Source organism: Porites lutea, chromosome 10 (assembly GCF_958299795.1).
Source record: "Porites lutea chromosome 10, jaPorLute2.1, whole genome shotgun sequence".
NCBI classification, from domain to species: Eukaryota; Metazoa; Cnidaria; class Anthozoa; order Scleractinia; family Poritidae; genus Porites; species Porites lutea.
The window spans coordinates 18,753,358-18,766,783 of record NC_133210.1 but is presented as its reverse complement, the minus strand read 5'-3'; the positions used below and the strand labels follow the sequence as shown (position 1 = coordinate 18,766,783).

At 38.4% G+C, this 13,426-nt stretch overlaps 1 long non-coding RNA gene across 1 annotated transcript; it reads right to left on the bottom strand.

Annotated features, from left to right (window-relative positions):
* Positions 1–9,342: 9,342 nt before the first annotated feature.
* LOC140950346 (uncharacterized) lies at positions 9,343–10,731 on the bottom strand. Its single transcript, XR_012167172.1, has 7 exons — positions 10,637–10,731; positions 10,508–10,546; positions 10,206–10,268; positions 9,938–10,024; positions 9,655–9,714; positions 9,508–9,547; positions 9,343–9,396 (listed from the first exon to the last, which is right to left on the bottom strand). It is a non-coding gene; the product is annotated as an uncharacterized lncRNA (long non-coding RNA).
* Positions 10,732–13,426: the final 2,695 nt, after the last annotated feature.

The following is a 13,426-nucleotide window of genomic DNA, read 5'->3' as shown; positions in this document are numbered from 1 at the left end:
GAATTTTCGCGTCCGAGGTCAGTTTGAAATCAAAATCTTGACAGTGCGGGGCCATAGTGACATAAACACAACATATTTCATATGAATCATTGGAAAAAATAGACTTGAGCCTGCGATCATTCAAAACTGGTAATTTGTCAGCGGATAACTTCAAAAAAGTACTCGACCTCGATGGGTCGACACTTGAGCCCGCTGGTCAGCGGATATCCTGTTTTGACAGCTGTCAATTGATCACAACATTGATGTGCAATTAGTTTTCTATTGGGCTCCCAAACTAGCTAGAAAGTGTGAGAGTAAACATTGGTTTCCCTGTGGTGCGGACGGACGGTCGGGCGTACGGTCACGTGATTACCAAATTTTCTCGGATGGGTAGATTACCACATTTCCTTAGCTATGGAGCTCCGTCCACGCGCGCGCTTCGCGCGCGGGTGGAGCTCCGCTAATAATACTTCACCCATTATACCCAATCACAAGTTTGTTAGAGAATAACTGGATAATATGCTACATTCCACAAGTGTGAATTTGACCCGTGAGGTAAAAATCTATTTCATGACAAGTCAGTGCATCATTCTCGAGTACATACTGGAAGGTTGCACGCATTTATGCACATTTGATCCATTAGCTGCCGTGAACTCATCTAAAACTCTTTTTGGTTTATTTATCATGTTTTTGAAAAACGTCAAAATTTTACCGTTTTCAAATAACTGATAGGCTTCTTAACCCAACACCTACGAAACAGTGGAATGTTCAAGATTAATAGAACAAGAAAATCAGAAAATTACCTTATGATCTTTGAAGAAGCGTAGCTCATAACAAGCATACAACTATCCAACGATCTCTCGATAATAGATCAGTGATACAATAGTTGTGAATAGGAAACAGAACAAATCAACACTGCCCAGAGGAAGTTTATCAGTTATTAAGTGACAATTGCTGACATTCCAGCCCATTCCTGCACGCAAATTTCTTAGACAGTTCACTAACACATTTATTTTCTTAAGTTAAAACGATCTTTAGACTTTCCTTTATTTCACCTTGATTTAACGATGAAATCTGTTTAGAATAAAAAGAAAGGCAAACTTGACGTCACCTAAGGAAAAACCGCCGTTTCCGTTTTTCATTTTGCACTAAGCATCACTTTTTAAAGAAATATTTATACGTAAAATGTATTAACTTTTATACAGAAAAATTTTAACTGGATAATATGCTACATTCCACAAGTGTGAATTTGACCCGTGAGGTAAAAATCTATTTCATGACAAGTCAGTGCATCATTCTCGAGTACATACTGGAAGGTTGCACGCATTTATGCACATTTGATCCATTAGCTGCCGTGAACTCATCTAAAACTCTTTTTGGTTTATTTATCATGTTTTTGAAAAACGTCAAAATTTTACCGTTTTCAAATAACTGATAGGCTTCTTAACCCAACACCTACGAAACAGTGGAATGTTCAAGATTAATAGAACAAGAAAATCAGAAATGAGATTTATTTCTAAAAGAAATAAATGGTTTTATGCTTAATGTGACTGATCATTATTGTATTTCTCCAGCTACCAGCAAAGGAGGGTTTCCTGTCATCCGGGTGATTTGTCACGAAAGTGTCATTTATGTCACGGGTCATGTAGGTCACAGAAGCGAGGCACAAGGCCTCCTTCCTCGCATTACAAGACAGTCAGAAACATTTTTGATGGCGACCGGATTTAGATGCAGGATGCTTGCGATTTATCAGTCTCTTTCGCTCTTCTTGGGTCTTACCTACCGAGCATCACCTCTTCTTTGAGATAAGTACTAGATTATTGCCCGATGGCTCACCGCTTACTCTCGGTGCTGTATTGATGTCCACAGTCATGTTCGTGCACATGATCGTCTTGTTGATTGCGGGAATTCATACACGTTGCGGTCGTTTATGCTAATGAAATGCCATTGCTTATTGGTAATATCGAATTTTACATCCGATCGACCATTAATTTTTTATGTTTTCAGTTACACTGGCGTGTATGCTAGTCCGTTCGGTGTGCGTAGCACAGTTTCGTTGTCCCTCAGACCGGTTGTGCCTCGTGTTCTTCAGCTACTTGTATCGCTGGTGCCAACTGGCGCTATATTTGAAATCAGTAACACTCGCCCGATCTTCAGTTGCCTGGAGCTGGGTCTCTTTGTTTATGATCTTGTTTTGTGATTTGGAAAGACACTTTATTTATTTATAATTATTTTGAGTTTATCTTTATGCAATTTGAGCATTTTTGACCTTTGGACGCAGCTTATATGTATAATTAATATTACAGTATTATAAAAATACAAAAAAAAAAAAACAACAACAGCAACAGCAACAACAAAACAAAGCCAAATAAAACGATGCGTTATTAAACCCTACAGGCTAACACTTGCAACCATTCTAACAAAGTTACCTCAGAGGTACAGTGTACTGTATCAGCATATCAGGTTTATCGTTTGCTGTTCATATGTCAGTTTTGTCTGCATATTGTGTTTTTATCCTGTTGCATTGTGTATCGTTGTGTTCTGTTGTTTTCCTTTAGTCGCTGTCGGCGACATTCTGTCTGCCAGTGCTTACTTCTGGGCCGTTTTTTCAGTGTGAGGCTTTGTTCCTCCACTTGTATTTGAGGCGTTGACCTCATTTTGTTGAGGTTTTGTCCTCATGTTGTATCAAGGCTTTGTCCTTGTTTTTTGTATTGAGGCTTCGTCCTCATATTTTATTTTGAGGCTTTGGCCTCGTATTACATTATTTATTATTTTGGCATTTATAGGGGAGTTTTTTGCGTCGACTTAATGTCTGACAGACTTTCCCTGCCACATTTTTATTGTGTTATATAGTGGATTCGTCCATTATTTTTATTTATTACATTGAGGCTTTGTCCTCATATTCTATTTTGAGGCTTTGGCCTCGTATTATATTGAGGCTTTGTCCTCATATTTTATTTTGAGGCTTCGTCCTCGTATTATATTGAGGCTTTGTCCTCATATTTTATTTTGAGGCTTTGTCCTCATATTTTATATTGAGGTTTCGTCCTCATTATTTTATGTTGAGGCTAGGTTCCTCAGTTTGAGGCTTTGGTCCTCATTGTTCTAGGCCCCTGTTCCTTTGTTTGTACTGCTTATTTGATTTGTTTGCAGTGATATGTGTGTGGTTCTGTTGTTGTATTTTTGTCTAGGGTAACCAGATGCCAATATTATTTGGTTTGAATTTCTATTCACATTTTTTGCCTTTTTTGTCTATTTTTTAGTCTTTATTCATGCAATCCGTTATTTTGGTTTACATGCAGCTACATTAACTTTAATCTCCGGTTTTGTTGGCTCCCCTGTTTTGATATGTGTGGACATTACAGTCCTGCATTTATTGTGATGAGACACTGTTATACGTTGCTTTATGCTTTACTCTCCACGTCACATCAGTGCTTTTAGCTTTGTTGTTTCTGAGGAATTTACGGTTTATTTGTTTTGTTTGGGAGATCCTGATTGATTTATTAATTGGTTACACATTGTTCTTTAATGGTAGCACATTCTGGCTTTTTTAAAGAAGTTGTTTTTATAGTTTTTTCATTTTACTGCAGGTGCTAAGGTATACACATGCAGCTCCCTTTCATGAACGCCTTTTGAATGAAGCCAGTCTTGAGCAGAGTACCAACCAGCTTTATCCAACCATCTTCAGCTTTCCCTTGGCATCTCTCTTAAGAAAGTCAATAGCTCTGCATTCTCTTTGGTTCCTCAATTCAGTTCAACATAGTATGCAAAAAATGTTCCAAAGAGTTGTACACATTCTGCTGATCAGTTTTCCAGGAGTTGCATCTCTAGTGTCGGGCTACTCAAGAGCAGCTGCTGCGTCCCTTGGCACGTGGCACCTACGTGTACATCTACTTGGGCAGAACTTTCCTCAGGCAACTTTGGCTTGCTGGGCATTGTGATTGGGTATACATGTAGCTCAAGTGTATAGGACATGTATGTCATTTGATACTTATGTGCAGGACATATGGGCAGTGACATTGTAATATGTAGAATTCTCACCACATGAGTCACGGTCATTCGGCCATCTTACAGTATATTGATTTTTTCACTTTTAAATTCACCTGTTAGTTTCCTAGGTGATTTCTGCTTACAGTATAGTTTCAAGGTGACTGTGTGAGCAGGGGCCATACAGCCATCTCACAGATTTTCATTTGAATCAGTTACATCAGTGAGTTACGTCAGACTTTTTATTAGTATCATTCAGGGTGACTGTGTGAGCAGGGGCCATACAGCCATCTCACAGATTTTCATTTGAATCAGTTACATCAGTGAGTTACGTCAGACTTTTTTATTAGTATCATTCAGGGTGACTGTGTGAGCAGGGGCCATACAGCCATCTCACAGATTTTCATTTGAATCAGTTACATCAGTGAGTTACGTCAGACTTTTTATTAGTATCATTCAGGGTGACTGTGTGAGCAGGGGCCATACAGCCATCTCACAGATTTTCATTTGAATCAGTTACATCAGTGAGTTACGTCAGACTTTTTATTAGTATCATTCAGGGTGACTGTGTGAGCAGGGGCCATACAGCCATCGCACAGATTTATTGTAATCAGCTACATCAGTTAGCTATTTCAGACTTTTGATAAGTATAATTTTGCATGACTGTGTGAGCAGGGGCCATACAGCCATATCACAGATTTCCAAATTTAATCCGTCCATTATGTCACTGAGCTATGACAATTTAGAGTAAATTGTTATTATTTAAATTCATGTTTACTCTGTGAGCAGGGGCCATACAGCCATCTTACCGATTTCATTTTAATCAGTTACATTAACAAGCTATTTCAGCTTTTTGATAAGGGAGCAGGGGCTATACAGCCAGATCACAGTTTTTTAAATTAAATCATTTCATTATGTCACTGAGCTATGACCATTCAGCCTAAATTGTTATCATTTAAATTCCTGGTGACTGTGTTAGCAGGGGCCATACAGCCATCTTACTGATTAATTTTCACTTCTAATCATTTCAACCTGGTTTAACTTTACAGTTTTTAAACACGTTTGAGCTTCGTATCGATGTGGCATTAGTGAGGCCGATATTATAAGTTGACTGTGTGAGCTGACAGGCTATGCAGCCATTTCCTTTATTCTAGCTACAGTAGCCCATTTCTGTTGGTTACATCAATCCACTTCTGTATCCAAGACTTAGGAAAACGTTACTTAAAACTCATTTGCTTATATAGGCCATTTTATTCCCATCTAGTGTCCAGTGCTTAGTGAATAAGTGCAATTTATGATGGCTGTGTGAACACGGGCCATACAGTTATCTCATTCATTTTCACTTTTAAACTGTTAGTTAACTTAAGTGATTCACACTTTTTAATCTGTATCAGATTCAATGACAGTGTGAGCAAGGGCCATTCAAACTTGTACATTTCTGTTGGTTACACTGATCCATTTCAGTAAGCAGGGCTTGGTAAACAGCCTTACCATTCTATTTCTATATGTTTACGTGCATAACCTCCACTGAACTAAACTGGTGGAACTAAGCTGTGAGTGACAGTGACAAAGAATGTATACAATGTCCTATTGCTATGGACACACATGAGCCGTTATGGCGCTAGTTGACGCTATTGTTGTAAGGTGTACACGGTTGGATGATTATAATACATGTATATTCATCTCAGCTCTCGCACATTGACCTTTTTTATTTTTAATGTGGTATCTTTCTTACCTTTAACCCCCAGAGGTTTTGTGTGACTGCATTGGTTGGGGGATACGTTCCCAATTTTTCCCATGTGGTTTTTCGGGTTTTCGTATCAGGCGGCGCACACCTTTTTCCATTGTACATTTTGATTTGTAGGTACCAGTAGTTTCTGTTGGCGGTCGTCTTGCTTTGGCCTCGGGTGGGGCGGCCCTTTCACTCGTTCCTTGCTCTGGGCTGTGGCGGGTGTGCCCTCACCTTTGCTGGTATAATGTTCTTATGTATCTGGTTTTCCCAGCTTTATATGCTTTAATTTAATAAACGGCCACTCCCGTGGCCAAAATATCCCATAATGGGTTTGTGATTATTTGTGTCCCAGCAAACAGAGCTCACCCAAAGCGAGACTCCGCCAACATCAATAACTTTCGTAATATGTAAAGGAACATGAAGCATAAATGAGATTTATTTCTAAAAGAAATAAATGGTTTTATGCTTAATGTGACTGATCATTATTGTATTTCTCCAGCTACCAGCAAAGGAGGGTTTCCTGTCATCCGGGTGATTTGTCACGAAAGTGTCATTTATGTCACGGGTCATGTAGGTCACAGAAGCGAGGCACAAGGCCTCCTTCCTCGCATTACAAGACAGTCAGAAACATTTTTCCCTCCCTTCCCTCCCGTTAGCTTTATTTTACCCTAGGGAGTGGCGGGTGTGCCCTCACCTTTGCTGGTATAATGTTCTTATGTATCTGGTTTTCCCAGCTTTATATGCTTTAATTTAATAAACGGCCACTCCCGTGGCCAAAATATCCCATAATGGGTTTGTGATTATTTGTGTCCCAGCAAACAGAGCTCACCCAAAGCGAGACTCCGCCAACATCAATAACTTTCGTAATATGTAAAGGAACATGAAGCATAAAATTACCTTATGATCTTTGAAGAAGCGTAGCTCATAACAAGCATACAACTATCCAACGATCTCTCGATAATAGATCAGTGATACAATAGTTGTGAATAGGAAACAGAACAAATCAACACTGCCCAGAGGAAGTTTATCAGTTATTAAGTGACAATTGCTGACATTCCAGCCCATTCCTGCACGCAAATTTCTTAGACAGTTCACTAACACATTTATTTTCTTAAGTTAAAACGATCTTTAGACTTTCCTTTATTTCACCTTGATTTAACGATGAAATCTGTTTAGAATAAAAAGAAAGGCAAACTTGACGTCACCTAAGGAAAAACCGCCGTTTCCGTTTTTCATTTTGCACTAAGCATCACTTTTTAAAGAAATATTTATACGTAAAATGTATTAACTTTTATACAGAAAAATTTTGAAAGGCCAGAAAGGTTTTACTCTGACACGTTTTGACAAACATTTTGTTTGACCGTTATTCGGCGATCGATCAGATTTAAAGGGCACATTTTTACGCGCCCTAAAAAGTTGTTAGAAGAAAGTAGCGAGTATAAGTTATTTAGTCATACGGCGGCGAGACTTGACGGAACGCAAAGAGAGCGTTACAATCTAATGGCATACGAGCGACTGCAGGCATCTCATGACATGTTGACTTTGAGATAACTATCAACGGCTTTGAATTCTTTCCATGCGCGAGAAAACAAAAAGTATGCAGACAGGACCAAAGCTGGAATATGTTATGGCGATAATGGCCGATAATCAAGGCACCATCAATTGTGATGAATGGTGAACAAATCTAATCTTTTTGCTGAACATTTTAAACGGTATTAGAAAACAAACGCACTCTGTATTTGAGTCATGCTTGTCACCAAACCCTTTCATTTCCCATTCACATTAAACAATTACTTTCGTTATCCGTTTTGGCGCCAAAGTCGGTTCCGTTGCGCCAACTTTAATTCTCGTCACGTCCACTGGTGTAAAATCGATGTAATGGAAACAGAAGCCAGTGTTCGAAGGTGCAGTAGAAAACTCAAAGTTTCTTACGAAAAGTTCTCTTAAGAATCGACATATTATAATGCCCCCCCAAAATAATATAAACCGCTTACCTCAGGTGTTACTTCATTTTCATCTAGAAGAATATATCACAAAGAGTATCATGATGTTATGTATCCTTTCGCGTCCAGCGATGGCCTTTTTTCTCGTCTCTCTTAATTCCGGAAGTGACTTTCGTTTACGACACCTTTCGGAAGTAAAAATTTCGAGGACTACGCTTTCTACTCTCATTTTTGGACTTGCCCCAGAGCAAAAGATTTCCCTAGGAATTATCCATGTTCACATGAAAGGACGACTTACGTGGGAGAGTGGGTACGCACACAATAGCCCTTTCTGCTGTCGTTAACTTTGACAACTGGCTAATCAACATTTTCCGGCTGTACTCTCTTCACTATTTGATATTCCCGTATTCTTGCATTTAATCAATTTTGTATATACATTGTTTTATTCGAGTAAGCATGATTTAAAGTATACTACATATTATTTTAGACTTTATTTTTCCGAGCATAGAATTTGCTGACAATAAGAAAACCGTGACTCAGGCTTGAAATGTCAAGCGGGCAACATTTTTCGGCTTATCTCTGTTCTCCAGCAATCGCGAATTTTAACAACTTTTCATATCAAATGTTTTATTCGCTTGAAATATGCTACGATAGATCACATTGATTAAAACGTGTAGTCGTTAAGCATTCTAATGGAAGTAAAACCGTGACTTATCGTGAATCAGTGTGTAAATATAGGTACAAAAAGCATTATACATAATTGTTCTAGGTCCACTTTGCGATTTTAGCACCTTAAAATTCTCTAAAAACTTGCAACAAAAATTATTTTCAGATTGCCATACCCACAAACAAAAGAAAAAGAAACTTCAATAAACCAACCGTAAAAATTGAAGCGCCAACATATTTTGCAGAGTCTTTCAAATAATGCTATGCCTGGGCTAACAAAATCATAAATCGGAGGTACAAGTGTCTCGGGCTACAACCACCTTTATTAATGGATAAATAAATCTAGAAATAAGTGTGCATGCTTGACTTTTAACTATGGTAAAGAACATTTCATACGTATTCGGGCTGAACAGATTCAGCCACTTACAACACCGGCTCAATTTTAACCGGCCCTATGCGTCTTCTTCAGTTCCGCAACATGCACACAGAAAACACCAAAAAAACTCCAAATACAAGGAATAGATACACGTCTTAGCCTAACTTACGTGCTTTCTTCGCCAAAATATTTGCGACAAAAAGCGCGAAATTTACTTTTTATTGATGTCAAGTTTTTCACTTGCACACTCTTACTATCGTCAGTGACCTCTACATTGCGACAGAATATGAATTCTGGCGCTACTTTATCCCAGTCCTTTTTTTGAGGCCACTGAAAAATTCCGTTCTCTCTGTCAGAAACGTTACCCCCACTGTTTTAACAAATTTCTTTTCTATTTTGCCTACATAGAAATTTCTTTCGTATGCCACGACAACCCACTCTTTCAGCACTAGTTCTTGAATGCTGTAATCCTAGAACAAACAAAGGAACCTTACTTAGTGTTGGGTTTGACACATTAGGAATATTGACTAAATGATGGGGTGGATGAAAGAAATGCGTCGTAGGGAAGGAAATTGATGCATATTTCAAGCACATTTCTAGTCCCTCCTTGATCCATGAATAGATATATATTTCAAAAGTTTGAATGAGTAAGTTACTTACCCATTCGTCTTGGAACTGAGGCTCTGAAATTGTTGCCGTACTTTCCGCCTGAGCTAGATAGAAGCAAGAAAAATAAAATGTCAGTGACTAAGTAATAACACATTGAACGCAATAACAGCAGAAGCAAATTCAGTGCAACCGATTTCGTGACGAGAATGTTTTACCTCTTTTTTTCCTTTTAGCTGTGGTTCGTGAATGGTTATCCTGTAAAAAACAAAGCGTGATTAGCTTAGATATTGGTTTTGACAGAAAGTTCAGGAAACTTTCAGCTGGGCAATAGATCAAATGCAGTTGTACTGTAAAGTTCGTACCTTTGAAGTACTCGAGTCATCGTCGGTCTCAAGGTGTCGAGTGGTTTTGTTTTTCAGTAACTGCAAAAAAAATGCAAACCTCAGTGGTGGTTTCTTGATCTGATAACTGCTGTACAGCCAGCATGAGTCTTTTTCGTGTCAGTTAGTAGATATAATCCTATTTTGCATTACTCACGCGACGCCGTGAAACAAATCTGTAAGTCAAGTCATTGTAAGTTTTAAGAACACTCTATAGTCGTCAATCTCAAACAAAAATGAACTTAGCTATATATTAGTGTATTACCTTCTTTTTAATTTTTTTAGCCTCTGTTCTCAGCTTCTCTGCTTGTGTTAATCTCTAGGGTTCACTGTTCATTTCTATCTCGGAATTCTTCAAGAATCAAAAGACAGTACGATTAATACAAAAGTACAACTTATTTATAGCATTTTATGCTTGATTATTATCGTTTTCCACACAGTACGAGGACTGTTAGACAATAAAAGAGAGGTCTGCGATATTTTATACCGTAGGCGAAAAATATATTTATGTATCTATATTATTATAATATTACCGCTTCACTAGAAGACGAGCTAGAGCCAGTGCTTTTATCCCTTGGTCTCTTTTCAGCGAAGCCCTATATCCACAAACAAAACCGAAATGAAATAAGTGTACATTTCTTGGTGAAAGTATCGCATCAAGAGAATATGTGTTGTCTCGATTGTACATGCATAAGAATGTTCTACGTCTTCTGGCCGACCTTTGAACATTATTAGTGGCTACAATTGTTTTAATTAGTAATATTTCCTTTGACAATAAAGGGAAAGCAGCTACACTTTTTGATATCCTTTGCTGATGTTTCTCGAACAAACTTACCCTGGGTGTGCTTGTCTTTAAGGTTGACGTCGTCTTCTTCTGTTCCGAAACATGCAACAAGAAATGTAAAAACATATTAATTTTCTTTCTAGTTTCGTTACTCATAATTTCCAAAATAATAAAACTTACCTTATTTGCAACTTGTGCAAGAGGAACGTTATCATCGTCTTCGTCAGTTTTACTATCGTCGGAGCTGGTACTTCTGTGTTCCAGGTCTGACGACAGACACTGTGGAGACAATGATACAAAAAATTTGTCTGTCCCCTTAAGTCAGTTTCTTTTCTTGTTTTTAAGGTCAGAATTTTGCTTGTATGATATGAACTGCTTTCAAAAAAGAAAGAGCCTCACCACGCGGAACAAATAACTCCAGATTTCAAACTACCGGCAGTCTGTGCTAATTTTTTTCTACGATAGAGCTCCCACTGTCTAATTTCTAAAGGATTACACTGATTGAATATTAGAAATGCCTGAATACATGTTATACAAATAATAAAATTAAAAAATAGATAAATTAAATTTTAAGCATGTGGGGACTCCCTGTGACGCATGCCTTAGTGGAGTACAAAGGATGCTAGTGGATGGGGACTTTCTAACGAGCTAATTAGATCAGTATCTCTCCTGCTGATGGCAACGAAACGTCGCTAGCGCTATCAAGGCTCTGATGGCTTAGAAAGCTTGCTCCCAGAGAATTTTTTTCGTCTATCAGCGCATCGACGTCATTTCTATACTGCTGGAATTCCTAGTAGTAAAGGAACAAAAAAATCATTGCTTTATCTATTCGGATTCTTTAAGTAAAACAAAGGATAAACACTGCAATTTTCGCCTTTTCAAATTATACTAAACCTCTTCATTTTCTCTTTCGAGAACCTTTATTCGTCTTTGCAGTTTTTCTGCTCTACTTTTTTGTTTGTCTCGCTCCTCTATGGCCTACAAATTGAACAAACAAAAAAGCATGGGTCAACCATGGTACGGTATTAAAATGCGAGTCTCTGCAAAACATTGAATCCTGTCACTACCAAAAAGGTAGCATTTGGTTTTCCTTATGGGCGTATGACGAGAAAATAGTTATATAATGGGATGGCTATCCTGTTTTCGGTGCCTTGCAATTTAGTCCATAGAAAACATGGCAGAATTTCGAATCATGCTTTATTTTAATTACCTCCTCTAATTTCGTTCGAAGGTCTGCATTTTGGCTCTTTAAGCGTGAGATTTCTTCCTCAAGCTAAGGGGATAAAAAATTAAAATGGCAATCAATGTCATTCCTGTCATGCAGGCATTTCGCTTTCGTGCACAACATTCTGGCATTTACCTCTTTGATATTTCCGCTGGAAGGCCCTTGGCTTTGTTGAACCTCCTTTTCACGCTATACAGTAAGAAAATACTCTGTTTAGACATCTAAATTGTTTTTTTTTTCACCAAACAGGTTTGAATGCAAAAATTGGATTTACTACATGTATATGAGATAACATAGAAGCTCACCCTTCGCCGTTTTGATTTTAGATCTTTAAAGGATATTCGTCCTTCCAGAAGGTTACTTAAAAGTTCGAACTGATCTTTTTCATGTTTTCCGTATAGATCGATGAAATCGGCTTGCGTCACCTTCACTTTCAAGCGTTCAGGCATTTGGGTCACAAGATTAAAGCATCTACGTGATAATTTGGCAACCATCATGTAATGACTCATATTATGCTACGAAGCAAAACAAAATATATGGCAAGAACGCGCAGATTAGTTAAATGGTAGCTATTAAATAAAACTACATTTCAGTGAACGTAACAAGTTACTTATGTCCTTACATATATATTATACACACGAGCTACAATGAGCTAGGAATGAAAGATGCATCGACTGATTTTGTTTTCGTTATTTTCACTTTTCTTATCGTGAAACTGCGCGCAATTATATCTAGATCTAGTACCTTTAAAATTTAGGGAAAAGGAAATCGTAGAAATTCTACCAAATAGTCTGACTGCCGGGTATTTAGTTTTATATTTTTGACAACCTTCGGGGGTCTGGCCGAGGATATAGCCACAAAGTTAGAAAATATATAGCAGCCCTTAAGTATTATTTCAGAGTTATAGCTTTAAACCTACATTAAATTGAATATACTTACTGGTTTCCATTCTTCAATGACTGATTTTCTCCACCTTGAATAAACTTCCCCCTCAGCCGGTGGTTCCTGTGAATCCTCGATGCCGCCGCGATCATACAACTGTTTCCTAATCAGTTTTACTGTCTCAATGAAATCGGGAGGTCGACTTGAAGATCTAGTTTGAGATCGACTTGTATCTAAGGCATCGGGTTTTGGTGCGATGTTTCTCAGAGAGGTTTGAATCTGCTGAGGCGGGAATGTCATTAACCCGTACGGCGGCAAACCGTAGGGGAAAGGAAAGTATTGATTAGGTGGACACATGTGTGGATATTGAAGCCCCATTGGGTAGCCCTGAGAAGGAGCTGAGAAGTTTTGGGGGTATGATGGAGTAGCCGAAAACGAACATGGTTGTGCAAGTTGCATCACAGGTTGAAAAGTTTCAGTTCGATGCTGCTGGCTTGAAACCACTGGTGTAGCCTGTGAAGGAACAGACTCTTCCAACACGCCATCGGAATTTTCCTCATCGCTTAGATTATGAGAGAATCCGTCAAGTGCGTTCATATCTGAATAAATCGTTTAACTGAAAGTTTCGACCGAATTAGTCTTCAGCAACCCGCAATATGTTCACCACTGTGACACGACGACTTTTGTATCGTGAAGCCTAAAAATGTTCCGTGACGGTTGCAGCAGAATTTGTTTCCATTTTTAGATGATGACGTCATCTTTTAGATTAATCCCTCGAATCGAATGTCTTGGTCATGACAGTGAGCACGTTTTCACACATTGATTTGCTGACTCAGCAGAATTTGTTTCTATTTTGAGTTGAT